At 45.9% G+C, this 27,249-nt stretch overlaps 2 protein-coding genes and 2 long non-coding RNA genes across 5 annotated transcripts in view; 2 read left to right on the top strand and 2 right to left on the bottom strand.

Annotated features, from left to right (window-relative positions):
* The window catches only part of LOC140418697 (uncharacterized), a 42,465-nt gene extending 39,225 nt beyond the window's left edge, over positions 1-3,240 (bottom strand). The window contains exon 1 of one of the 2 annotated variants that reach the window (XM_072502264.1): positions 3,118-3,240. The gene's annotated coding sequence lies outside the window, so the exon portion shown is untranslated. Of the gene's footprint in view, positions 1-3,047 lie in introns of both variants that reach the window. The other variant, XM_072502262.1, reaches the window with a different exon arrangement.
* LOC140422821 (uncharacterized) overlaps positions 1-27,249 on the top strand; it is a 44,671-nt gene that overhangs the window by 3,470 nt on the left and 13,952 nt on the right. The gene's annotated exons all lie outside the window — the stretch shown is intronic.
* On the top strand, positions 3,235-5,969 carry LOC140418703 (uncharacterized). The gene is made up of 2 exons (XR_011945252.1): positions 3,235-3,389; positions 4,199-5,969. It is a non-coding gene; the product is annotated as an uncharacterized lncRNA (long non-coding RNA).
* On the bottom strand, positions 22,341-25,610 carry LOC140418708 (uncharacterized). The gene is made up of 2 exons (XR_011945260.1): positions 25,538-25,610; positions 22,341-23,450 (listed from the first exon to the last, which is right to left on the bottom strand). It is a non-coding gene; the product is annotated as an uncharacterized lncRNA (long non-coding RNA).

Here is a 27,249-nt window from a genome sequence, read left to right as displayed (position 1 = left end):
GTCACCATTTGAAATTACGTTCCCTAACTCCCGGGCCCATCCCTCTCCCTGGGAACTGTCTGAGGCTGAACCAATCCGACGAGTTTCTGATTACATATCTACACCATCGGAAACACCACGGAATTCCACCTCTGTAACGTTACCTGTCTCCAGCCTGCCCCAGCTTGTCTGCTGCTGGAATCCTCATTCAAACCCACATCAACTTGAGGTTTGACTATTCCAATGCATTCGTGACCAGCCTCTCTCATTGATCCTGCTTCCCAGCACCTGAAAAGCTGAAATCATCCAAAACTCTTGCTGCTCATATGCTTTCCCACCCCAAATCTATTTCATTTTTATTAATTTTTCCACTTAAGGGGCTATTTAGCATGGCCAATCCACCTATCCCGCACACCTTTTTTGTTGTTGGGGTGAGACCCACACAGACACGGGGCGAATGTGCAAACTCCAATGTACAGTGACCCGGGATCGAACCCGTCCCCAGCACTGTGAGGCAGCAGTGCTAATAACTGCGCCACCATGCTGCCCTTTTCTCACCCCAAGTTGAGGGGAGAATATGGTGTAGTGGTCATGTAATCTGGACTAGTTATACAGAGGCTCAGGCGAATGATCTGGGGGCACGGGTTCAAATCTCAGCATGTTGACAGGATGTGGGAGTGGGTAGAACATATTCCAGAGCTTTGTGTCGAGGCAACTGAAGGGGCGGGGCCACCAATGGTGCACAATTGAAATGGGGGCAAGAGGGGCCACAATTAGAGGAGGGGGGGGTTGTGTAAATAGATGGCTGTCTGCAAGTTGAGACATTGGTCTGCAGAATTTTGAATGACCTCAATTTTATAGATGGGAGAATGTGGCAGAGCCTTCAGGAGTACATTAGAATTGTCAACTCTGGAGGTAATCCATAGTATGTACTATGTTTTCATGTATGGAACGATCTGTCTGGACTGTACACAGAACAATACTTTTCACTGTACCTCGGTACCCGTGACAATAAATCCAAATCCAAGAATCATAACAGAATGCAGCAACCTGCACACAGGGGAACTTGGACAGCCAGCACGGGGATCAACCCTGTAACCCTGGCATTATTAGCACCACACTCTAATCATTCTCGATTCACTGAATCGTCGACCCTGCAGAATGGCCACCATCAGTGTTAGAAATCTTTCTATATTCCCAATTGCCATTTCATTTTGCCTTGCATCCCTTTCACCATTTAATCTCTCCTGCATTTCATAGACCTCTCAGAGCCTACTTGTGACAATAATAATAATTATTATTATTACACAATCGAGTTCAGGTCAGATTCCTGACTCAGGAGCATTAAAAGGCCCCTGGATAGAAAGAACCACTGGCTTATGCACAATAATAATAATAATCTTTATTATTGTCACAAGTAGCCTTACACTACACTGCAATGAAGTAACTGTGGCACCTGTTCGGGTACATGGAGGAAGAATTCAGAATATCCAAATTATCTAAAGGAAAGGTTCACTTAGGTAGGTGTATAATTTGATTCTTAATTTTATTGATTCCCGTCCCAGCGTACCCATTCGCCACATGATATCAAAACAATTCACTGTTCACTGGTTTTAACATTCAATGACAGTGTTTATACCCAGTATCCCCCGCGGTGGGGAATGTCCTCCATTCACACCACAGGAGAGTAGTGCGCAAACGCAGTACCGCCCGGTGTCTGGAGCATGTGCAGTGATAGCGATGGCAAGTCTCTTGTCTGTCATATCGCCAAATTGGTGAAGATGTGGAATGCGGAGGGAGCAATGGAGCTGGTGGGTGGACGTGGAGGGTTTCTAAACACCTGGTGAATGCCTCAAACCCCGAATATGAACCTGCGGGTCCCTCATTTGCAGCTCTGGGCTTTATCCCCCCAAAAGCCCAAGGTTAACTGTTGATTTAACGGGGAGAGAGCATTTGCGCCGGGTTTTGGAGATGTAAAATATGGTGGGCGGGGCTTCAGCACATGTTCCCACCCGGGTCCTAGCGCCTGACAAAAACATCAATTTAATTATTTTCTCACTCGTGTTTCCATAGCGAGCAATTCCTGGAACTGGTCACTAGTCTGATACCAAGGGTTTATAACTTGAGAGGCTCACACGCAACACGTGGCTGACCAGGACTCTCTCCCACTCTTGCCGTCAGACATTGGTGTGCTGAGAAGCATTTGCACACTTAACCTGTTTGACCGGGTTATGAACATACTTTCCTTGGCCATCATGTCCTGGGGTAGAACTCGAATCCGGAGATTCTAGCTCAGAGGCAACCACACTGCTCCACAAGACCCCCCCCCCCCCCCCCCCACCCACCTTGCCAGGCTATTTAATAATAATGATCTTTGTTGTCACAAGTAGGCTTACATTAACATTGTAATGAAGTTACTGTGAAAAGCCCCCAATCACCACACTCCGGCACCTGTTCGGGGACACAGAGGGAGAATTCAGAATGTTCAAATTACCTAACAGCACATCTTTTGGGACCAAAATTAACCAAATATTGAGGAGCAGTCCCTTCAGGTAACTATACAGGGGCTGCAACCTTTGAACAAATACTTGGCCCATGGACTCATCAAGGCTAAAAACATCACTTGCAGCCTAATGAACGGTCGCACAGTTGTTAGCACTGTTGCTTCACAAGGTCCTGGGTTCAATTTCCGGCTTGGATCACTGTCTATGCGGAGTCTGCACGTTCTCCCCATGTATGCGTGGGTTTCTTCGGGTACTAATGTTTCCTCCCATAAGTCCCAAAAGACGTGCTTGTTAGGTGAATTGGATGGGAATAGAGGGATACGGACCCAGGAAGTGTAGAAGATTTTAGTTTAGATGGGTAGCATGGTGGGCACGGGCTTGGAGGGCCGAAGGGCCTGTTCCTGTGCTGTACTTTTCTTTGTTCTATTCTGAAGTCTCCCTCTGTGACCCGAACAGGCGCCGGAATGTGGCGACTAGGGGCTTTTCATAGTAACTTCATTGCATTGTTAATATACGCCTACTTGTGACAGTAAAGATTATTTTTTAAAATTAAAATTTCCCTACTAGAGCTGATGAATGGTGGCCATTGTTCCCACAATCCCCCGCGGCCCAGAAACCGCTCGATCCAACTGACTCATTGCGCAGGTGCTGAGTGCGCATGCTCCAGGCCCAGCCAGCCGCGGGGCATTCTGGATGGCTCCTCTGTTCCGAGTCGGAGAGGACCGGGAAGCGGTGGTGTAGATGGGCTGCAGTAAACTGGTCAGGATATGGAATCCAGGGGGAGTGATGGAGCCAGCTCTGGACGGAGAGAGTTTCTCAACTCCTCAGTGAACGCTGTAAACCCAAAATAAGACGCTGCCGGAGCGAGTTTGTGGCTCCGGTTCCTGAGCCTGGGATCAGGGCCAGGTGAACGGCCGCCATGATGGTTCAGAGAAAGGAAGAGCGCATGCGATGATCTCTGGGTGACGTAGGAGAGAATGGGCAGAACCTTCAGGGTCTCTTTTCCAACTGGGTCCTAGTGCCCGGATACATTATTCAGTATATTTTAAAGTTGTTAAATGGAACTGCCTCACAGCGACTGAGACCCGGATTTGAATCCGAACTTGGGTGGCTGTCGTTGTGAAGTTTGCACATTCTCCCCGTTTCTGCCTGGGTTTCTTCCGGTGCTCTGCTGTCCTCCCACAACCCAAAGATCTGCAGGTTAGGTGGGGTTATGGGGATAGGGTGGGGGAGTGGGCTTAGGCAGGATGTTCTTTTGGAAGGTCAGCTTTGCTGCACAGAGGGGTCTGGGCTAGTCGGAGCGGAAGAAGATCTGCTCCTGATCTGTTTAAAACACCAATTTGTAGATCCAGATTGGAGCCCTATGGGGGGAGAATGTAGGGCTTCCTCTGGCTGCTCGCCTCTCTTCCGTGGTCTTGTCCATGTTCAGGTGGCCCTGGAACGGAAACATGAGGTGTCCTCCAGTACACTTGACACCTTCCACAATGGTTGGTACCTCAGGGTGCAGAGTGCTTCTGAGACACTGAAAACAACATTCTGGTTTAGTTAAAAAGTTTTCCTTGTTTTTGTTGTGATTTTGCCTTCTTTTACTTTGATTGGCCAACATATTTGGGGAAATAAGAGAGAGAAGAATATTCCATTGAAATTAGAATTATTTGTTCTGAATTTCTATCTTGGGCAGACAGTGATACTGACACAGTCAACTCCTTTTACAGGGGATTGGAAGGAGAGGATGTCACACATTCACGATGAGTTGAAGATCACCAGCCGTTGATGTAGGAAAGGATCTGAAACATCAGTGTGACTGGAAAAGCACCGAGACCCACACCGACACACACCCGAGTGAGAGAAACTATTACACAACCTGAAAAACCATCACATCATTCACAGCGGGGAGACACTGTACAATTATTCTTTGTGTCAACGAGGCTTTAACTGATTATCCAATCCAGTGACACCATGGTGAAACCGTGGAAATGTGGGGACTGTGGGAAGGGTTTCAGCTCCCCATCTGCAGTGGAAACTCATAAACACAGTCACACTGGAGATAAGTTGTTCACTTGCTCCAACTGTGGAAAGGAATTCACTCAGTCATCCAGCCTAATGACACACCAGCAAGTTCACACTGGAAAGAAACCATACGATTGCTCTCAGTGTGGGAAGAGCTTCCGGTGTTCATCCCACCTCACTGAACATCTACGGGTTCACACTGGGGAGAGACCATTCCACTGCTCTGAGTGCGGGCAGAGATTCACTTGTTCTTCCCACCTCATTCTACACAAGCGTGTCCACACTGGTGAGAGGCCATATGTCTGCTCTGTGTGTGGGAAGGGATTTATTAGATCATCACATCTTCTTAGACACCAGCGTGTTCACACTGAAGAGAAGGCATTCACCTGCACTGAGTGTGGGAAGAGTTTCACTAATTTACCTAATTTTCAGAATCACCAGCGAATTCACAATGGAGAGAAACCCTTTACCTGTGCTGAGTGTGGGAAGGGATTCGCTGCAAAATCGCAGCTTAGGACACATACACTTGTTCACACCGATGAGAGACCATTTCAATGTTCTGACTGTGAGAAGAGCTTTAAAAGCAGAAGGGAGTTGATGAACCACCAGCGAATCCATTCGGGGGAGAAGCCGTTCACTTGCCCCGTGTGTGGCAGAGGATTCACTCAGCCATCCGCTCGTCTGAGTCACCAGAGAGTTCACATGTGATTACAGGGATTGGATTCCTACACCCAGGAATGAACCATGTTCATTCTGACAGTTCAGATTTATTTCCATTGATGTTAAACTCCAGCCCAGTTAATGGGATTATCAGAATGGACATGAATTGCATTAAACACAGTGTGGGAGTCCTTGATTTCTCTAAGATAAGAGAAGACTGATTGATGTCCTGTTACCGACTGTTCCATTGTTGGGTCTTTTCTCCTTTGTTAATGGAACACTTGGATTTATGTAGCACCGCTCAAAACTTCCAGGATGTCCCAAAGTGCTTTACAGACACTGAGGTTCTTTTGAAGTATAGTCACTGTTGTAATGTGGGAAATGCAGCAGCCAGATTGTGTACAACAGGCTCCTACAATCACAAATAAGAATGCTGGAAATACTCAGCAGGTCAGGCAGCATCTGTGAAGCAAGAAAGTGAGTTCAAAACAGAACTATGATTATGACCAGATTATCTGTTCAGTGCTCATCACCGAGGGCTTTATATTGAGCAGTTCATTCGAGAGAACTTCCTTTGAAATATCATCAAAGGAACTTTTACATCTAGCTGCAAGAGCAGATGGGGTTATAGTGGAAGGTTTCCTCTGAAAGACAGTGCAGTATTCCCTCAGTACAGTGCTGTATTCCCTCTGTACAGTGCTGTATTCCCTCTGTACAGTGCTGTATTCCCTCAGTACAGTGCTGTAGATCCCCAAATTTCTTTCTCTGTCAGTCTGGCCTCAATAAAAGTTGAGATGGATTCGCACGTAAAAAGAAGTTATTTATTTAGCTTGCAAGCTTGATTCATTTCATAGAAATATAGGAGACATCCAGTTTCCTATATCCCAGAAAGCGAATGAACAAAGAAACAAAGGGATCTCTGCAAATCAATTCAAATGGTATCAAGTTTCACATACTCGACGGACATAGGTCAGCCTATGTCCCTCCTGACCTGTTCGATCTATTCTGATTGGCTCACTTCCAATCCCTTTCTCTGGCCCCTATCAATGCAGCATCACTCTCATAGACACACCTCTTCCTGCTTTTTCCATGCGGTCTCAAACCCCTTTGTCCCTAACTGCCAGAATCAAAGTGGCTTATTTCTACATTACATAAACTAGTATCTCTAAAGTAACTATTTTATATCACATTCGTCATTCCCTCCTTTTATCATTCCATGATAACCGAACTATCCAATCCATAGCTACGGTTCCTCATCTAAAAAGATCTGTCGCTGCATTTCCAATTCCTGTCTTAGCCCCCTTCATCTGCCTCACCCTCATGGATTTTAACAGTTAAAAATTTTTTTCCGGTGATTGGGGCGGTGATCTGATCTAGTGCACCCCGCATTCTACCCATCACACATTTAAGGATGGCCAGGCCCACAAAGATGCAGCCGATAGCTACCACTAGATACATGGCCATATTTATCAACCAGTCCGTCCATCCTCCAAATCCCCAGTTACCCCAAGAGCCAGGATCCTGCATCCCGTCCAAGTGATCCCGTATGCGATCCATAAATTTAGTAATGTTAGCGGTCAAGTCCTGAACACCCATGATACACTTGCCCTGTACTATGGCGCATACCCCACCCTCACGGGCCAGAAGATAGTCAAGAGCATGCCGGTTCTGCATTGCAAACAACCGTAGCTGAGACAACTCCTTAGTTATTGCCCCGAGGGCTCCCAAGGTTTCATTTCCCAAGATGGTAAGGCCGCAAATAAAATAATTCCGATCACTAACAGCCAAGGAACCCCCCACACCTCCCAATGTCAATACGCTCAGAATGCCCCACCCGGCTGAGTGGCCCCGGTTGGGTGCAAGAACCTGAGGTTTTTTCCAGTTCTCGCAAAATTCAGCAGAGACTGCCCGGCGTGCTAACTGATTATGCAGGTTCCACGCCGAAGGGCAGGGGACTGTGGTAGGGACTAGAGTCCCTATAGCAATTCGGCGGGGAAATGGGGGTGACAAAACGTTGGTCGCCGAACCATTAAATAAAAAGTAGTATCCTTGTTCCGTGTGGAGACTAGCATCACAATCAGCATATCGGTTGCGTAAGGACCTCCCAGTAGCCCAGTTTATCCAACTTTGAAATGCCCATTCGGGCCGCCCAGCAATGCGGAAAGCCCTAGTCCCAACAGTGATATGAGAGACATTCGCCCAGCCACAGAGGAGCTGGAGGCCGGCGTTCAATGGAACGCAAGTGGTGTTGTAACAAACGCATTGGCCAGACGCCTGGGTGATATGGCACCTCCTGTCCGTACAGGTGGGAAACAGACATGTTATATTTGTGTCCACCTCTACCAGCAAACAGCCATATCCTTCACTGCTGAAGCAATTCTCGTACGACCGGGAATCCCTATTGGGAGTGAAGTGGCTAGGTATGTACGCCCTCCACCGTCGCAGCCTATCGTACTGTGAATGGGAATTATCCCGAGGAAGGGGAAGGCAAATAGCCGGTGGTGCTGAATCCGGATCGTAAGGAAGAGTGACTTGCTCGGGCAATGGCTCGGAATGCTGACAATGAACCACCGTTTGGGGAGTGCCCCAAAGCGGTGAAACAGAAAATAACCTAGACACCGCTGCGGGGTTTGGGTAGCAGACAACCCGTCCCTGGCCATACAGACGGTGGTAAATCTGGTAGAAGAGATTCATACTACCCGGGTTTTCCTCAGTTTGGCCTTTTAATTATCTTGTGTATCTCCCAGTAACCTACGTTCTAGCTGTACTTCCCTTCTCATACGTCCCGTCCTCTCTCTAGTCCCTTTCTCTTTCTCATGGTCTCTTCCTACACTCTTCTGACAGCCTGATTTTACCTTTATTGTACCACTTTTAACACATCCAAAATCAAATTTACATGTATTCCAAAAACAAGGCAATGTCCATATAATGTTCCCTTCCCATCGCCGGGACCGGTGCAGCTGCTTCATGACTCCTGCATTCTCCTTAACTTTGATGACCTTCCATGAGTCGATACCATGTCCTCGTATATGGGGGCAGCGAAGAACATCACCTTTGCATAGGTGATGTATCCTTGTAGATTGGTTGGGGCTACACAGATACATAATATTCCCCTTTTCCATGTCCATCGCCAATAACACGCCAAGCGAAGTGAGGCCAAATATCAGACAGACGATGCGTTCCACTCCATCATGCTCCACACCTGTAAAATAGCACTGGAGAAGGGAGGCAGGTTAGTATCCGACCTTTTACAGTAGTGGAGATGGACTCAATTTACAGTGATGTAGGTGGAACCAAGCACTTCGCCCCTCCACTTTAACTGCTGTGGGGGTGGTAAGGAGAACTTGGAAGGGCCCGTCCCATCGCGGCTCCGACCCCTTCCTAGTCCAATTTTTGACCATGACATAACTACCGGGCTGGACTGAAAGTGAGCTAGGTACTGGGGCAATGGCTGGTGAGCCGCGCTGACTTGGCCATGGAGTTCCTTGAGCACTTGCGTAAGGGCTAGAACATAGGTGGTCATTTCTTCAGTCATCTTATGAAACTGAACCCGTCTGGGAACCTGCAGGCTCCAAGGAGTTCTAAGAGGCCTGCCATAAAGAATCTCGGCGGGAGAGAGCCGGGCTGGTCCCGCAGGTGTAACCCGCAGCTGGAAGAGGGCAACGGGGAGCAACTTAAGCCATGTCAGTCCCGTGTCTGCTCTTAATTTAGCCAATTTAGTTTTGAGGGTCTGATTGTGTCTCTCAACCAACCCGGCCGCCTGCGGTCTGTAAGCACAGTGTAACTGCTGGCGTATGCCCAACTGGGAGCAAAACTCCTTGTTAATTTGTCCAATAAAATGAGGCCCATTATCAGAACTTAACTGAGCTGGTATACCGTACCGGGGAATGATTTCCCTCATCAAGACTTTAACCACAGTAGCAGCTTTACTATAGATAGTCGGATACGCCTCGACCCATCTGCTGAACACATCCACAATGACCAAAACATATTTGTAACATTGACACCTTTCCAACTCAATGTAATCCATTTGGAGCGTCTCAAAGGGACCACTGGGCAACGGGGTTTGCCCCTTCCCACAAGGGATACCTTTTCCGGTGTTATATTGCTGACAAATCAAACACCGATTACTGATACTTTGGGCCAACCCCTGCATTTTAGGGTGCCACCAAGTGTCCAGCAACAAATCACTAGTCCCTCGAGCCCCACAATGAGTTGCAAAGTGTACACATTCAATGACCCATAAAGCCAGCACATCAGACATACAAGTCTGATGTGCAGGCGTGGTCCATAAAGAGGAAACAGAATCATATGTACAACCTAACCGTTTCCACATTTGTTTATCACTCTCAGGAGCGTCCTCCTGTAACCTTATGACGTCTTGGATGGTTGGCATTGGCTTGTCAGAAGCAGACATATTCATAGTAGATCGTTTAGTCTGACTTAACATTTTAGGCACCATCACTTGCTGAATTTGTGCGGCTGTGCGCGCTGCACGATCTGCTCGTTCATTACCAACGTCAACTGGGGTTGTACCATTCATGTGGGCAGCGCATTTAATAACGGAAATCTGCGCGGGCATAAGGAGGGCCTGCAGTAGGTCATTAACTAAACCCCGGTGGGATATTTGACCACACATAATCATGTCAGGTTGTTCTGACGAAATGTCACTCAAATCGCCCCTTATTGTGGTAGTTTCCTGAATCAAGGCTCAACAGTCGTGGCCAGGTGCGTCTTCATGGACAGGGGGACCACTAAGAAAACAGGCTGGATTGATAGTGGTACAGTATTTAAATGTCAGACGTGGATTGTTCAAAAGGTATATCTCATACCTATTCTGACGAGCTGCGGTAAGGTGCTGACCATTCGCCCCATATCCCTGGCATGGTACTGGTCATGGACCTGACGTGTAATATGAGTGCTTACCGAAGCTGACTGTGGCCATAAATGTGGTGATATTGTAACAAAATCGGCTGTACCTTCTTTTCCCGTGACTGTGGCTGTAACCTTGACTGGCCATTCGGTCTCAAGTAATGGCCGGTATTTGTCCTCCAACTCCCTGTTTCGTCCAGTCCTGTCATAGGCCAGGGTAACGTGATGCAGTGACTGTTCAACGTCTAACGTCCACCACTGGGGGGGTGATAGAAATATAGCACTGTTGTCTCATCCTCCTCTTCGCTGATCCACCCACCCAAAGTCACTATATTGGGGCTCCTGCTGGTAAACTACCATTTCTGCCGCTTGTTGGGGTCGCAGATCATCCTTTTTCATTACATACTCAGTCTTAACCTTTGTAACTGAGCCTCCTTCTTGGCCTACACCCTCCTTCCAGTAAAATCTGACTGCCCTTGCCATCTGGGAAGGGTCGTTCTCTGTCCAATTCATGTTATTACATTTCACAGCAGTAACCACAGAAGGTGGTAGGCAATGCATTAACATAGCACAGTATTGAGGGGAATTCTGACCATTTTGATACAGCAAATCGCCTGACTGCCCCCGGTGGATTTCATTAAAATGCTCCAGGAATTCCTCTGGCTCTTCAATCTTCTTCGGTTTTAGGTCTAAGATAACAGAAAGGTTTATGGGCCTTTGAAATGTGCTATTCAACGCATTCAAGATCTGTGTCCTTCTTTTCTCTATTTGCTCTCTTTTTTTTTAAACTTAAAAATGTTTGAAAATTCAAATTGAATTACTGCAACTTGCAAGCTTAGCTCTGATCTCAACTCAGAACTAAATTTACAATTTGCTTAACACAAACTTGTATAACATTTACAACTTAATTATTTCTTTATCTTAACAATTTTTCTTTTAACAAGTTTTTTTTTCTTTTACATACACATAAGTATTAGCAAAATCAACTATCATCTCCAGATTGACACTTTTTAAAATGGTGTCCATGATCTTCTTTAAATTTCTATTAATCTCCAGATAAAATGAGATAAACCTTATTTCAAGTAAGTAAAATTTAAGATTCTGGCAATTTCAATCAATTGCTTTCGAAAATAATAACTTTTATCAAAGAGGTGGAGAAACCCACTGGTTTCCTTTAATTAATTCAAAACGTAACTTTGCTGGTGTTCACTGACTCAAAGGAAAGGTATCCGATTACACTACGGCTGCTGCTGTTATCTCAAAGCCTGAGTGAGAAGCACTGTCTGTTTTCAACTCCGCCTGCTGCTGTTAACCCTTTGAGAGACTTCTGCTTCAACCAATATGCAGCATTCCTCACAATCTCAACTAGACCTCGGAACTTTACAGTCCAAGGAGACAATTTTAGCTTAATCAACTATATATTTAAAACACTCACACATAGAGTTGAACCATCTTCAGATTTAAAAACAGTTATACTGGACTGAACCTTCATTAATGAAGTCACATCAGCCTCTGAACCCATATAATAGACTGAACCTTCATTAATGAAGTCACATCAGCCTCTGAACCCATATAATAGACTGAACCTTCATCAATGAAGTCACATCAGCCTCTGAACCCTTATAATAGACTGAACCTTCATCAATGAAGTCACATCAGCCTCTGAACCCTTATAATAGACTGAACCTTCATTAATGAAGTCCCATCAGCCCAAAACCCTAACCCAAGCCGAAACAACAATATGAAATCCCATCAATTAAAGTGCTAATCCCCAGACTGACCTGTGATTTCGTCGAGGCGGTCTTTCTGTGCCAACCGCGAGTGACCAGACTAATCAGACGATAAGAAGAGGGGAACAATCAATGCGCGGTCGTTTTCCAGTTCTACATTGAGGGCCCTTTGTTCCCCATCCTCCTGTTCATAATCAGTCTAATTCTGATTTCGCAGTTGGATCAGGATCGCCCTGAGAAATCCCGGTTTTCGGCACCAAATGTAGATCCCCAAATTTCTTTCTCTGTCAGTCTGGCCTCAATAAAAGTTGAGATGGATTCGCACGTAAAAAGAAGTTATTTATTTAGCTTGCAAGCTTGATTCATTTCATAGAAATATAGGAGACATCCAGTTTCCTATATCCCAGAAAGCGAATGAACAAAGAAACAAAGGGATCTCTGCAAATCAATTCAAATGGTATCAAGTTTCACATACTCGACGGACATAGGTCAGCCTATGTCCCTCCTGACCTGTTCGATCTATTCTGATTGGCTCACTTCCAATCCCTTTCTCTGGCCCCTATCAATGCAGCATCACTCTCATAGACACACCTCTTCCTGCTTTTTCCATGCGGTCTCAAACCCCTTTGTCCCTAACTGCCAGAATCAAAGTGGCTTATTTCTACATTACATTAACTAGTATCTCTAAAGGAACTATTTTATATCACATTCGTCAGTGCTGTATTCCCTCAGTACAGCATCGGAATACCAGCCGGATTTTATGGTCAGGTTTCTGGAGCTGAAATTGAACCCACATCATCCTGACTCAGATGGGAACATAACCACTGAACAATAACACCTCATCGTTAACTCGAGATTATTTCCGCTCTCTCATCCTTGGTTGCTCTCCTGAACACATTAATCCATTGGGCTCTCGGACAAATCCAAGTGGATTCAACAGGTTTCCCGGGTTCGTGCTGATGCTACAGCAAGAGATCGAGAAGGTTTTTATTTCTGAATTCAAGAACTGGCATCAAGTATCACAACATGGTGACAATTTGAACTCAAGGCTTTGCCTTTCAGAGACTTTGGCCTTAACCATTCAGGCCATTTGTTACTTTCTGAGAGAAAGAGCTTGAGATGGGAGAGATGGAACTTGCCTCCAAACCAATTGCCAAGACTCCTGATTCTGATGTAAAAATACCATTTATAACCAGCAAGTCAGAGTAATTGTTGCCAAAATTGATAAAGTAAAATTGTAGCTTTGCTATTTCAAACTTCTAAATGGAAATTTACCTGAAGCTGAGGGGGATTATCAAATATTCAGAACAAAACCTGATGACAAACGGTCTGGGTGGTTCCCGGGAATCGGAAAAGAAGGTTTCCTTTTGGGAAATAAATTGAAGATTAAGAAAACCCGCCAGCCCCACAATACTGCAAATTGAATTTGAAATAATTTTGAAAATAAAAACATCTAAACTGTTGATACCTGGAATCAAATTGGAAAGTCTGATTCCTGCTTTAAAGGTAGTAGGAGTACTGGACAGTAATGTTTCTCTCAGCCTCATGAATGAGATATCTAATGGGATTTGTAAAATTGTATAAGAGGAAGTGATTGAGCACAGAATAAAGTTAAGGAAAAATAACTCCACTAAATGGGAATTGGAATACCTCACTGTGGGTGTAGTTCAGTGGAATATATCGAGGTGGTATTGATGTATATTTTAATGAAAGGAAAGTGTAGATGAGACTAATAAATTGATGGCTCTCTTGGAGATGTTTGCATCGTTCAAAGAGAATTGCATTTGATAAACTGGCCACTGCCGAGACATTGAAGCATTCAGGGGGAGATGAGCAAAGATATTTACAGACACATATAAGTGGGACTAGGCAGTAAGTTTCAGTAGAAATTATTCATTTTCAGGTGAGGTACATTTTATATTTACTGAAGTAAGCTAATAAGATCAAGGAAGCCATTTTGAAACTAACATTTAAATGAAAAGGGCATTTTGTATTCGGCAATTGATCTATTGTATTAGTCAATGATGTGTATTAATTATTCACTAGTCAGAAACAAATTATTAATTAAGTAGTGTGCCTCAGTTGATTTTAATTGAAGATTTAATAATCTGGAAGTGGTTGTGTTAAAAGACTTGGTTGTACCTAAAACTGTAAGCCTGTTTTAAATTCTATATTACAGCTTCTGTGAGAAGGAATGTATGATCTGATATGATGGTTAGCAACGAGTCTTCATACCCTCGGTAACCTTATTTGTAACTGGAAGGTCACACAATGATGGGAGGGATACATTAAACATTCCCATTGTATCCTGATCTGAGACATTTACCCAAATGGTTAAAAAAACAATCAAATTGATTCAGGTATGAAATTGACCAACCATTGAGTTCTAATCAGTTTATTCAAACTGAGGTAAGAGCGACTGAGGGATTTAAAACCCGAGGAGAAGGTCTGTTGCCAGCCAAGTACTGGAATCCCCAAAGCAAGATTCCCATCAAGAGCTGTTGTCAAAGAAGGGGTACCAGAGGGATTATGTTTTTACAGCCTGATCAACCAAGAGAAATGGTAAAAGTCTGTTTTGTATCGATCAGTTTACCCTTTTCCTTCTGTATCGCTATGTATCTTTATTTTAAATAAATTAATTTCAATTTTCCATCTGAAATTCCTGTCCTTCCTAATCGTTAAGTCTTGTTCAAACTAAAACAATCGAGCAAACTATTTACAAACACTGGTGGATTGGTTGATTGCAATTAGACTTACATAATTCTATATTTTAATATGAAATCACCTGAAAGTCTCTGAATTGTCTGCATTGGATGGAGCCCTTGTAGCCTCATGTGAGGATATCACTGAGTGTGCAGCTGTGATTTGTCAAATGTAAAATAACTTATTCAGAAATGCTTTGTGTAATTCACTGAAGAATGAATCCCAGACATGCTCAAACTGTGTCTGAGGCCAAACTAGTTTCAGCTGATGCTTCATCAATGACCGGCCTCCCATGATAAGGTCAGAAGTGGGGATGCTTGCTAATGACTGCACAATGTTCACCATTTGCGACTCCTCAGTTACTGAAGTGTCCATGGCCAAATGCAGCGAGATAATATCTAGGTTTATACAGACAAGTGGTAAGTTGCATTTGTGCCACACAAGTGCCAGACTATGATCATCTCCAACAAGAGAGGATCTAACAATTGCCCCTTGACATTCAATAGCATTACCATCATTGAATCCCTCGCTGTCAACATCCTGGGGGTTACCATTGACCAGAAACCAAACTGGACTAGCCATAAATGGTGGCTACAAGAGCAGATCAAAGGCAAGAATCCTGCGGCGAGTAACTCACCTCCTGACTCCCTAAAACCTGTGCACTATCTAAAAGACACAAATCAGGAATGTAATGGAATACTCCCCACTTGTCTGGATGGGTGCAGATCCAACAACACTCAAGAAGGACAAAGTAACCCACTTGATTGGCAACCTATCCACAAACATTCACTCCCTTTACCACATATGAAAAATGGCAGGTGTGTGTACTTTCTACAAGATGCACTGCAGTAACTCACCAAGGCTCCTTAGGCAGCACCTTCTAAATTCAGGATCACCACCATCTAGAAGCAGAATGGCAGCAGATACCTGGGAACACCGTCACCTCCAGGTTCCCCTCCAAATCACTAACCATTAATTAGTGATTAGTTAGACTAGAAGGGCTTGCGGTTCATAAGGAGGAGGTGTTAACAATTCTGGAAAGGGTGAAAATAGATAAGTCCCCTGGGCCGGATGGGATTTATCCTAGGATTCTCTGGGAAGCTAGGGAGGAGATTGCTGAGCCTTTGGCTTTGATCTTTAAGTCATCTTTGTCAACAGGAATAGTGCCAGAAGACTGGAGGATAGCAAATGTCCCCTTGTTCAAAAAGGGGAGTAGAGACAACCCCGGTAACTATAGACCAGTGAGCCTTACTTCTGTTGTGGGCAAAATCTTGGAAAGGTTTATAAGAGATAGGATGTATAATCATCTGGAAAGGAATAATTTGATTAGACACAGTCTCAGAGCTTATAAAAAGCTGGATTAGCCAAAATTCACTGTGAGAAATGTTGGGGAATGCAGGATTTAGTGAGAGGGAGGAACTGAAGGAGATCAATATTAGTAGAAAAATAGTGTTGGGGAAAATGATGGGATTGAAGGCTGATAAATCCCCAGGGTCTAATAATCTGCATCGGCAAGTAATTAAGGAAGTGGCTCTCGAAATAGTGGATGTATTGGTGATCATCTTCCAGGATTCTATAGTCGCTGGAACAGTTCCTGCGGATTGGAGGGTGGCTGATGTAACTCCACTATTTAAAAAGAGAGCTAGAGAGAAAACGGAATTATAGACCAGTAAGCCTGACATCGGCAGTGGGGAAAAGTCGAGAATCCATTATCAAGATTTTATAGCTCAGCGCTTAGAAAGCAGTGTCAGGATCGGACAGAGTCAGCATGGATTTATGAAGGGAAAATCATGCTTGACAAATCTACTGGAATTTTGAGGATGTAACTGGTGGAGTTGACGAGGGAGAGCCAGTGGATGTGGTGCATTTGGACTTTCAGGTGGCTTTTGGCAAAGTCCTCCTTAGGAGATGAGCTTTTACAATTGAAGCACATGGAATTAGGAGTAGTGTATTGGTATGGATAGAAAACTGGTTGGCAGACAGGAAACAGAATGGGAATTAACAGGTCTTTTTCAAATTGGTAGGCAGTGACTACCACAGGGATTGCTGATCAAACCCCAGCTATTTACAATATATATAAATGATTTAGATGAGGGAACAAAATGTAATATCTGCAAAATTACAGATGACATCAAGTTGTGTGGGAGGGTGAGCTGTGAGGAGGTTGCAGAGATCCTTCAGTGTGATTTGGACAAGTTGAGTGAGTGGGCAAATGAATGGCAGATGTAATTATACAGGGCCTTGGTGAGGCAACAACTGGAATATTGTGTGCAGTTTTGGTCTCCTTATCTTTATTCTTCCTCGAGGGGGAGTGCAGCGAAGGTTTACCAGACCAAATCCCAGGATGGCAGGACTGATGTATGAGGAGAGATTGAATCAATTAAGATTTTATTCTCTGAAGTTAGAAGAATGAGAGGGGATCTCATAGAAACCTATAAAATTCTAACAGGATTGGACAGGGTAGTTGCAGGAAGGATGTTCCGATGGTGGGTGTGTCCACAACCAGGGGTCACAGTCTGAGGATATGAGGGTAGCCCATTTAGGACAGAGATGAGGAGAAATATCTTCATCCAGAGAGTGGTGAGCCTGTGGAATTCGTTGGCACAGAAAGTAGTTGAGGCCAATTATGTAGAATGTATGTTTATGTAGAATGTATGTTTTCAAGAAGCAGTTAGATACAGCACTTAGGGCGAAGGGATCAAAGAATATTGGCGGGGGGGGGGGGGGGGAGGCAGGATCAAGCGATTGAGTTGGATGATCAGCCATGATCATAATGAATGGTGGAGCAGGCTCAAAAGGGCCGAATGGCCTCCCCCTGCTATTTTCTGTGTGAGAAGTCAATACGGATGTTTTCTATTCATAATAGTGAGATCTGCAAGAAAGTTGTTGTATAATCTAAAATAGTTTAAAAATAATTAATATTATTGAAATCTTATGAAGAAATATCTCACTGCAGCTTGCTGGTGAAAAACATAAGACATGCTGGTTACTTTAAAATCACTCGTTAGCTGGGCAGCACGGTGGCACAGTGGTTAGCACTGCTGCCTCATGGCGCCGAGGTCCCAGGTTCGATCCTGGCTCTGGGTCATTGTCCGTGTGCAGTTTGCACATTCTCCCCGTGTTTGCGTGGGTTTCGCCCCCACAACCCAAAGATGTGTCAGGTAGGTGGATTGGCCACACTAAATTGCCCCTTAATTGGAAAAAATGAATTGGGCACTCTAAATTTATTTAAAAGATAAAAATAAATAAAATCACTTTTCAGCTTGATCTAACCCCATTCCCCCAGTCCACTTTGTGGGTAATCTGAGAATCCCAAATTCGAATTTAAGAGTCCCAGCTTGCCATACCTTCCATACTGTCTCTCCGAGCTTTTGCATCCAGGGATGGTTTTGCTAACCTGCCCCAAGGCCCTCAAACACTGCCTGGGGTTCTTTTCATACTACGCCCAGTGGGTCCCAAACCATGCGGACAAGGCCCGCCCACTCATCCAGTCCACCCATTTTCCCCTGACAGCCGAGGCTCTACATGCCTTCGACCGTATCAGAGCCGATATCACCAAGGCCGCGATGCACGCAGTAGATGAGACGCTGCCCTTTCAAGTGGAGAGCGACGCATGAGACATCACCCTAGCGGCCACCCTCAAACAGGCAGGCAGGCCGGTGGCATTCTTTTCCCGCACCCTTCATGCCTCCTCAATTCGGCACTCCTCCGTCGGAAAAGAGGCCCAAGCTATCGTTGAAGCTGTGCGGCATTGGAGGCATTTCTTGGCCAGCAGGAGATTCACGCTCCTCGCTGACCAACGGTCGGTAGCCTTCATGTTTAATAACACACAGCGGGGCAAGATCAAAAATGATAAAATCTTGAGGTGGAGGATCGAGCTCTCCACATACAACTACGAGATTATGTATCGCCCCGGCAAGCTCAACAAGCCCCAGACGCCCTATCCCGAGGTACATGTGCCAGCACCCAAGAAGACTGACTCCGGACCCTGCACGACAGCCTTTGTCACCCAGGAGTCACACGGCTGTACCATTTTATAAAGGCCCGCAATCTGCCCTACTCCGTCGAGGAAGTGCAGACAACCAGGGACTCCCAGATCTGTGCGGAGTGCAAACCGCACTTCCACCAGCCGGACTGCGCACGCCTGGTGAAGGCCTCCCGCCTCTTTGAACACTTCAGCATGGATTTCAAAGGGCCCCTCCCCTCCACCGACCGTAACACGTATTTCCTCAGTGTGGTCGATGAGTACTCCAGATTCCCCTTCGCCATCCCATGCCCCGACATGACATCTGCCACCGTCATCAAAGCCCTCAACACAATCTTTGCTCTGTTCGGTTTCCCCGTCTACATCCACAGTGACAGGGGATCCTCATTCATGAGTGATGAGCTGCGTCAGTACCTGCTCAGCATGGGTATCACCTCCAGCAGGACGACCAGCTATAACCCCCGGGGAAACGGGCAGGTAGAGAGTGAGAACGGGACGGTCTGGAGGGCTGTCCAACTGGCCCTACGGTCCAGGAATCTCCCGGCCACCCGCTGGCAGGAGGTCCTCCCCGATGCACTGCATTCCATTCGGTCACTACTATGCACCGCCACTAATGACACACCCCATGATCGTCTCTTTGCCTTCCCCAGGAAGTCTACATCTGGGGTGTCACTCCCGACTTGGCTCGCAGCTCCAGGACCCGTACTCCTCCGTAGGCACGTCCGACTCCACAAGCCGGACCCGTTGGCAGAAAGGGTGCAGTTGCTCCCTTCACGAACCCCCAGTCTGCCTACGTAGCATACCCCGGTGGCCGCCAGGATACTGTCTCCCTCAGGGACCTGACACCAGCAGGTTCCACACACACACACCTCTGGCCTGGCTCCACCCCACCCTCTCCCAGCGCTCCCAGAAGCAACCACCCCAGGACCATCCGTCCTTCCCCTGCCCACGCCTGAGGATGAAGAGGATTTTGGCATGCTCCCAGAGTCACCGAGGACCAGACCGACATCGGAATTATCGCCGCCACCACTGCGTCACTCCAAGTGGCACATCAAGGCCACGGACCGACTAAATTTATAACTGGTTCAGGACTGCCTAACCTCTGGACTTCAACATTTTTTTGCAATGCTGTACATTAAACTCAAACTTTCTGTATATAGTTCTCCAGCACCCCCGCCGGACTCAATTTTAACAGGGGGTGAATGTGGTAAACCACTGTTGTACATATATTAGGATATGTATGATAAGACCCTGTACTACAGGTACAGCGGTAGTCCCTGCCTGCTGGCTCCGCACAGTAGGCAGAGTATAAATATGTGTGTCCTCCGTACAGCAGCCATTTTGCCAGCTGCTGTGGGAGGCCACACATCTTAGAGTAATAAAGCCTCATTTGTATTCAACTCTCGTCTTTGTCCAATTGATCGTGCATCCGTAGTTTAGGGAGAATGAGAAACTCAAGCAGGTGCTCCAGTGCAGACAGGTCACCGTGGAAATGTTGTTAAGACATTCCTTCACTGCAGACAGGTCATCGTGGAAACGGTGATAAGACATTCCATTCCACAGAATCGACGCATTGGAAACTCTAATTGGATTGGGGAGAGGACAGAGTTTGTCTGTTATTAACCTCAACATAAACTTAAACCAGAGTAAATAATGGAACAGATTAAATTCTAATCTGTGATGTTTATAGCTACAGTAATGGAATTATCAGAATAATAGAATCAACAGGCAGGGTAGTTTAGGGAAAATGAAGAAATTACAGAAGAAACGTAACTGGTGGGAACCCGAGAATGTGTCCTTGTAAATCACAGATGAGAGAAACTCCTGCTGTCTTTTCCTCACTTGCTGCATGAACTGTGTTCCATACTGGGCACCAAACCTCAGGAAAGATACATTGCACTTGGCAACAGTCCAGTTCAGATTGACCATGAAGAAGTGAGGCTGGTGATCTGAGTGAATCCTTTCCCACACACGGAGAACATTAACAGTAACTCCTCAGTGTGAACAGGCCGATTAATTTCCAGGTCTGATTCAATCTATTCCACAGACCCCAGATTTCGAAAGCTTCTCCCCAGCGTGACTACATACCATTCGAAAGGTCAGATCGTCGGCTAAAACATTATCTACATTCAGAACAGGTGAACTGTTTCTCCCAACATTAAACGGGGCTTTTTGCTTCCATGGTTAAAGGCTGACGATGTTCATGACCATGGAGGGATTTGACAACCTGAATACAAATTTTATAATGGAGGCATTGCTTAATCAGAGCTTGAGTAGGTCAATGAGCACAGTGGTGATGGTGAACAGGACTTTGAATGATCTCATATTTCCGTGTGCTGGTGCGGTGAATGAGAGAGGCTGGATAGGAATGTATTGGAATCAAGTCTAAAGGTAACAAAGGGAGGACACAATCTCAGACTCAAGGAACAATCCTTTACAACAGAGATGAGGAGGAATTTGTTCAGCCAGAGGGTGGTGAATCTGTGAACTCTTTGCTGCAGAAGGCTGTGGAGCCAAATCACTGAGTGTCTTTAAGACCGAGATAGATAGATTCTTAATTAATAAGGGGATCAGGAGTTATGGGGAGAAGGCAGGAGAATGGGGATGAGAAAATATCAGCCATGATTGAACGGCGGAGCAGACTTGATGGGCCGAGTGGCCTAATTCTGCTTCTATGTCTTATGGTCTTATGGTAACAGGAGCACGGATGAGCGTTTCAGCAGCAGATGAGCTGGGGAGTGGTGGACACAGGCGACATTGGTATCAGTGATGGTGTGGAAATGTGTTCAGAAACTCATCTTGGGGTCAGATCTGACACGGAGATTGTGCAGAGTGTGGTTCAGCCTCAGACAGTTCCCAGGGAGAGGGATGGACTCGGGAGTTAGGGAACGGAATTTCTAATGGTGACTGAAGACAATGGCTTCGGTCTTTCCAATTTTTAATTGGAGGAAATTTCTGCCCATCCGGTGGATGTGAGATAAGCAGTTTGATAATTTAGTAACAGAGGAGGAATGGAGAGGGATGGTGGTGAGGTAGAGCCGGGTGTTGTCAGTGACATGTGAAAACTAGCACGGTGTTTTTGGGTGATGTCACCTCGTGGCAGCTTGTAGATGGGAAATAGGAGGGGCCGAGGACAGATCCTTGGGGAACACAGAGTACAGGGACTTGGAGAGGAAAGGGAGGTTTTGATGTGGTAGTTTGCAATGATGGTGGGGTAAAATATTGTTTTAGGAAGGGTGCGTTTAAAGATGAGCGACAGGACCAAGAGACAGAACTATGAACAATATCACACAACATGGAGATCTTGAATGGTCAGCAGTTTTGTGAGAATGTGGTTAAATAATAATAATAAAACAATCTTTGTCACAAGTAGGCTTACATTAACACTGCAATGAAGTTACTGTGTAAATCCCGTAGTCGCCACACTCCGGCGCCTGTTCGGGTGCACAGAGGGAGAATTCAGAATGTTCAATTCACCCAATAAACACGGCTTTCGGGAATTGTGGGAGGAAACTGGAGCACCTGGAAGAAACCCACGCAGACATGGGGAGAACGTGCAGACTTGACACAGACAGTGACCCAAGGTGGGAATCGAACCCAGGACCCTGGCGCAGGTGGCAGGTCTAATGGACAACATGAGCTCTGAGGAAGATGGAGGGTAGGAGAGAAACTGGGGAAAGAGGAGTTCAGAGCTCAGACCAGGTGGAATTTTAGAGACAGGTTGGCCCAGTGGTAGAGAGGAAAGCAGCAGAGGCAGCTGATCAGATTGTCTCAATCTCAGTGAGAAAGACATTTATGAACTCCACACACTTGAGGTGAGGATGGAGGAGACAGGGGAGAGGGAGAGACCTTCAAACAGAACTAACTTGTGATGGGATGTTAAAAGATTCGACAAACTTGTGTTAAATAATTGACTTTTATCCAGAATATTATCCCTTATAACTGGGTTAGCGTTTATAAATATGAGTCAAACCCGACTCCAATGAACATGGTTCAGTCCTGGATGTGATTAACAGCAAAATCCAATCACAGCAGTTACTTGTGAACCCGCTGGTGTCTCAGCAGGTTGCCTGAATGAATGAATCCCTTTCCACACTGGGAGCAGGTGAATGGTCTCTCCCCAGTGTGAATCCGCTGGTGTAGAGTGAGTTGAGATGATCGTCTGAACCCAGTCCCACAGTCGGAGCACCTGAATGGTTTCTCGTCAGTGTGAACATGTTGATGGGATACCAGTTCCCCGGAACTTTTAAAGCACTTCTCACAGTCTAGGCATTTAAACGGTCTCTCGTCAGTGTGAACTCTTTGATGGGACACCTGGAGCGAAATTCTCCATCCCGCCCCACCACATTTCTGCCCCGACCCGCCGGCGGGATGCTCCGTTACACCGGCCGGTCAATGGGGTTTCCCATTGTGGGGCAGCCCCACGCCGTCGGGAAACCCCCGGGCGCCGGCAAAACGGAGACTCCCGCCGGCGGAGAATGACGACCCAGATCCCGAGAACTTATAAAGCACTTCCCACATTTTCTGCATTTAAAAGTCTCTCATCATTGTGAATCTGCGGGTGTGTCAGCAGTTGGGATGAAGAGTGAATCCACACCCACACGCAGGGCAGGTGAAAGGCCTTTCCCCAGTGTGAACTCGCTGGTGCATCAACAAGCTGTATGACTGAGTGAATCCACGCCCACACTCGGGGCAGGTGAAAGGTTTCTCTCCAGTGTGAATGTGTCGATGGGTTGCCAGGTCAGATGGGTAATTGAACGCCTTGCCCCAGTCCCCATATTACCATGGTTTCTCCCTGCTGTGACTGCACTTGTGTTTTGACAGACCAGATGATCGGCTGAAGCTCCGTCCACATACAGAACATGTGTACGGTTTCTCCCCACTGTGAACTTCCTTTTCCTTCCATGTTCAAAATCTGATGATATTCAGGTTCCAATCAGTTACACGACTGTCAGATTTTGATGTGGTGTTTGGTTGGACAATTGCACATCCTTCCCTGCTGATACCCTGTGAAATTGAGTTAAAACAGAAAAAAGGGAGTGAGAGAGAACCCACAAAAACACAAAGGCAGGTTGTGAAATTGAGCTGAATGAATCTGGTAACTTGTGGGGCCGGCACTGGGAAAAAGTGACCACGAAAACTGTTGAACCTTTTGTGAAAAGTGAACTAGTTTGTTAATGTCCTTCAGGGAAGGGAACCTGCCACCCGGTCTGAGCCCACACAAGACTCAGGCCTCTGCAAGAACACAAGAAATAGGAGCAGAAGTAGACCATTCGGCCCGTCGAACCTGCTCTGTCATTGAACACGATTGTGGCTCATCTCAGTCTTCAATCCCACTTTCCCGTTAGCTCTCTATGTCCTTTGACTTCCTGAGAGACCAAAAATCTCACCATCTCAGCCTTCAATATGTTCAGTGATGGTCACAGTAACTTCATTGCAGTGTTAATGTAAGCCTACAATAATGATTATTGTTATTATCATCCACAACCCTCTGGGCTAGAGAATTTTATGTGAGAAACAGTGTGAGAGAGAAAGAGAGTGAGTAGTGGGGGAGAGAGAGAGAATCAAAAAGATTGATGGAAAGGGAGAGTGAGAACGGAGTGAGGGTAACAGGAAGCAATGGACCAACAACTGAATCACAATTTTACAAAATCTCCTGAACCCTTAATCCCCACCATCTGGATGGACAGGCAGCAGATGTAGGTGAACATCACCACCTGCAAGTTCCTTTCCAAGAAATGAAAATGAAATGAAAATTGTTTATTGTCACAAGTAGGCTTCAAATGAAGTTACTGTGAAAAGCCCCTAGTCGCCACATTCCGGCGCCTGTATGGGGAGGCTGGAACAGGAATTGGACACACTGTCCGATCTTGTCTGACATCCAGTGCTGGATGAGCAGAACTTTCCTCCATTTAAATATTGACAAGACTGAACCCATTCCCTTTCATCCGCTCTACAAACTCCAGTCCCTTGCCACCAATTCCATCCCTGTCCAATGTCTGAGGCTGAAGCTGACTGTTCACAACCATGGTGAAATATTTCACCCCTAGATGAGCTCTTGACCACATATCCACACTGTCACCAAGATTGCCAATTTCCACCTCAGGAACACAGCTCTACTCCACCTTCGTCTCTGTCCATCTGCTGCAGAAACCATCATCCATTCTTCTGTTACCACTCAAACAAATTATTCCAATGCACTCGCAGCCGGACTCCAACATTAAACAACCCCCTCCATCCCATCCCAAACACTGCTACCCATGTGCTTGCTCACACCAGCCCCTGTGCCCACAATTCTACAAATGCTTCCTTTTTAAAAGGCACAAAAAGTTTAAATTTCTCATTGCTTTACTCCATGGTAATGATCACCCTGATCTCTGTAATCTCCTCCACACACACCCCTTTCAGATTTCTGCACTCATTTAATTCCAGCATTCCTGATTCTAATCTGTCCACCATTACTGAGTTGCCAAGGCCTCAATTTCTGGAATTTCCTCCTTAAAACTCTCCGACTCTCTTTCCTCCGTTAAGATTGTCCTTAAAATCTAATATTTCGTCATGTGGCTCAGTGTCAATTGTTATTTTGTCACGTTTCTCTGAAAGTCGAAAAAGTTATATTCTGTTCAAGTCATAATATAAATTCGAATTATTCTAACAGTCCTCGGCATATATTCTGCCCCCTAAATAGGAATTTGTAACTGAGTGAAATAGTTGGATGGACATTCTGTCATGAAGACACAGTTCAAAAACGTTGCCCCCAACAATGATGGCGACTGAGCCTGCGCTCTGATGCTTGTGCCCCAATAAAGATGGTGGGTACGCGTGCGCAGTGAGCTGCCAGTGATCCAAATAAGGATGCCGAGGGCGCATGTGCACTGCTGCACTGACAATTTGAGACGGCGCATGCGCACCGCTGCCAGTACCAAATAAAGATGGCGGCCGCATAGACCTGTCTGTGAGAAAGCTCCGAATCCCGCTCAGATCCCCAGGTACCGGTGGATTATTTTTCCGGATTTTTGCTTTATATAACATGTTTACGAAGCGTGCCTAACGACCCGCACGATCCAGCTCTCTCTCCGTCTCGCTATTCCCACCTTCACGAGTTGTGCATCCGAGAAAGGACCTTTTCTGCATCGCCATTAATCACACTGCGCATGCTTCACTCGGCCAGTCCTGCCCACATTCACTCCGACTGGAGGACCAGTCACTCCCGCCCGGTCCGCCGGACCCGCCCACTCTTCTCCTATTGATGTGGAGATGCCGGCGTTGGACTGGGGTGAGCACAATAAGAAGTCTTACAACACCAGGTTAAAGTCCAACAGGTTTGTTTCGATGTCACTAGCTTTCGGAGCGCTGCTCCTTCCTCAGTGATGGTCACAGTAACTTCATTGCAATGTTAATGTAAGCCTACTTGTGACAATAATTATTATTATTATCCACAACCTAGAGAATTTTATGTGAGAAACAGAGTGAGAGAGAGAGAACGAGAGTGAGTAGTGGGGGAGAGAGAGAGAATCAAAAAGATTGATGGAAAGGGCGAGAGAGTGAGAATGGAGTGAGGGTAACAGGAAGCAAGGTGAGGAAGGAGCAGCGCTCCGAAAGCTAGTGACATCGAAACAAACCTGTTGAACTTTAACCTGGTGTTGTAAGACTTTGTACTCTTCTGCTATTGGTCGCGCGATGCCGTCAACCATTGTGAGGTGTCAGGTGAGAGGTCAGTGTTGGGGGGTGGGGTTTACAAACCCCAGTGGGGCCCTGGAGCCGAATGTGAAACAATGAACATTCTCCACTCTCACTATCCGCCGCTTCCGGCTTCTCTCCACAAACAACCTCACATAGACCGCGGGGGGGGGGGGGGGGGGGGGGAGGAACACTGACCCAGTGACAATGTCACTGCATTAGTCACCCAGAGAGACAGGAAAATGTTCTGGGGACATGGGCTCCAATCCATTAAATGAATAAAATCTGGAATTTAAAGTTAGCCTCAGTGATGGTGACTGAGGCTCCACTGAGAAAATCTCCAATGTCACTGGATTAGGTCAAAAAGGCAGAAAGTAGGAAATTAGTTAGTTTAAAGCCTGTTGTTGGGAAACTGTTGGAATCCATGATTGAGAAAGTAGCAACCAGACATTTGGAAAGTCAAACTGCAATCTACCAGAGTCAGCGTGGTTTTGTGAAGGGTAAATCGTGTTTGACTCATTTCTTAGGAGTTCTTGTAAGATGTAACAAGCCAAGTGGATAATGGGGGCCTGTCGATGTATTTTGACTCCCAGAATACATTTGATAAGGTGTCACACAAAAGGTAATAATCAAGGTAAAATCCCACGGGGTTGAGAGATAATATATTAGTTTGGATAGAGGATTGGCTAACCAACAGACAGCAGAGAGTGGGGATTAGATTTATTGACACATGTACTGAAGAAAAATGTTTTTACCCAGAGGGTGGTGACGGTCTGGAATGCCCCGAACAGACGCCGGAATGTGGCATCTAGGGGCTTTTCACAGTAACTTCATTGAAGCCGACTTGTGACAATAAGCGATTTTCATTTAATTCATTTTCATTTCATGCACTGCCGAGGAGGGTGGTAGAGACGGTTGTCTCACATCCTCTAAAAAAAGTGCCTGGATGAAGACTGGCACGTCATAACATTGAAGGCTATGAGCCAAGTACTGGCAAATGGGATTAGGTAGATGGGTCAGGTTTATCATGTGTCGGTGCAAACTCGATGGACCGAAGGGCCTCTTCTGCACTGTTGCTGTTGAAAGTTTGGTGGCATCGTAGACAGCATACATGATAGCATAAAAT

The sequence above is a fragment of the Scyliorhinus torazame genome, chromosome 5 (genome assembly GCF_047496885.1).
Source record: "Scyliorhinus torazame isolate Kashiwa2021f chromosome 5, sScyTor2.1, whole genome shotgun sequence".
In the NCBI taxonomy this organism is placed as follows: domain Eukaryota; kingdom Metazoa; phylum Chordata; class Chondrichthyes; order Carcharhiniformes; family Scyliorhinidae; genus Scyliorhinus; species Scyliorhinus torazame.
The sequence above is the reverse complement of the archived record's forward strand: the minus strand, read 5'-3'. Positions and strand labels throughout refer to the sequence as shown.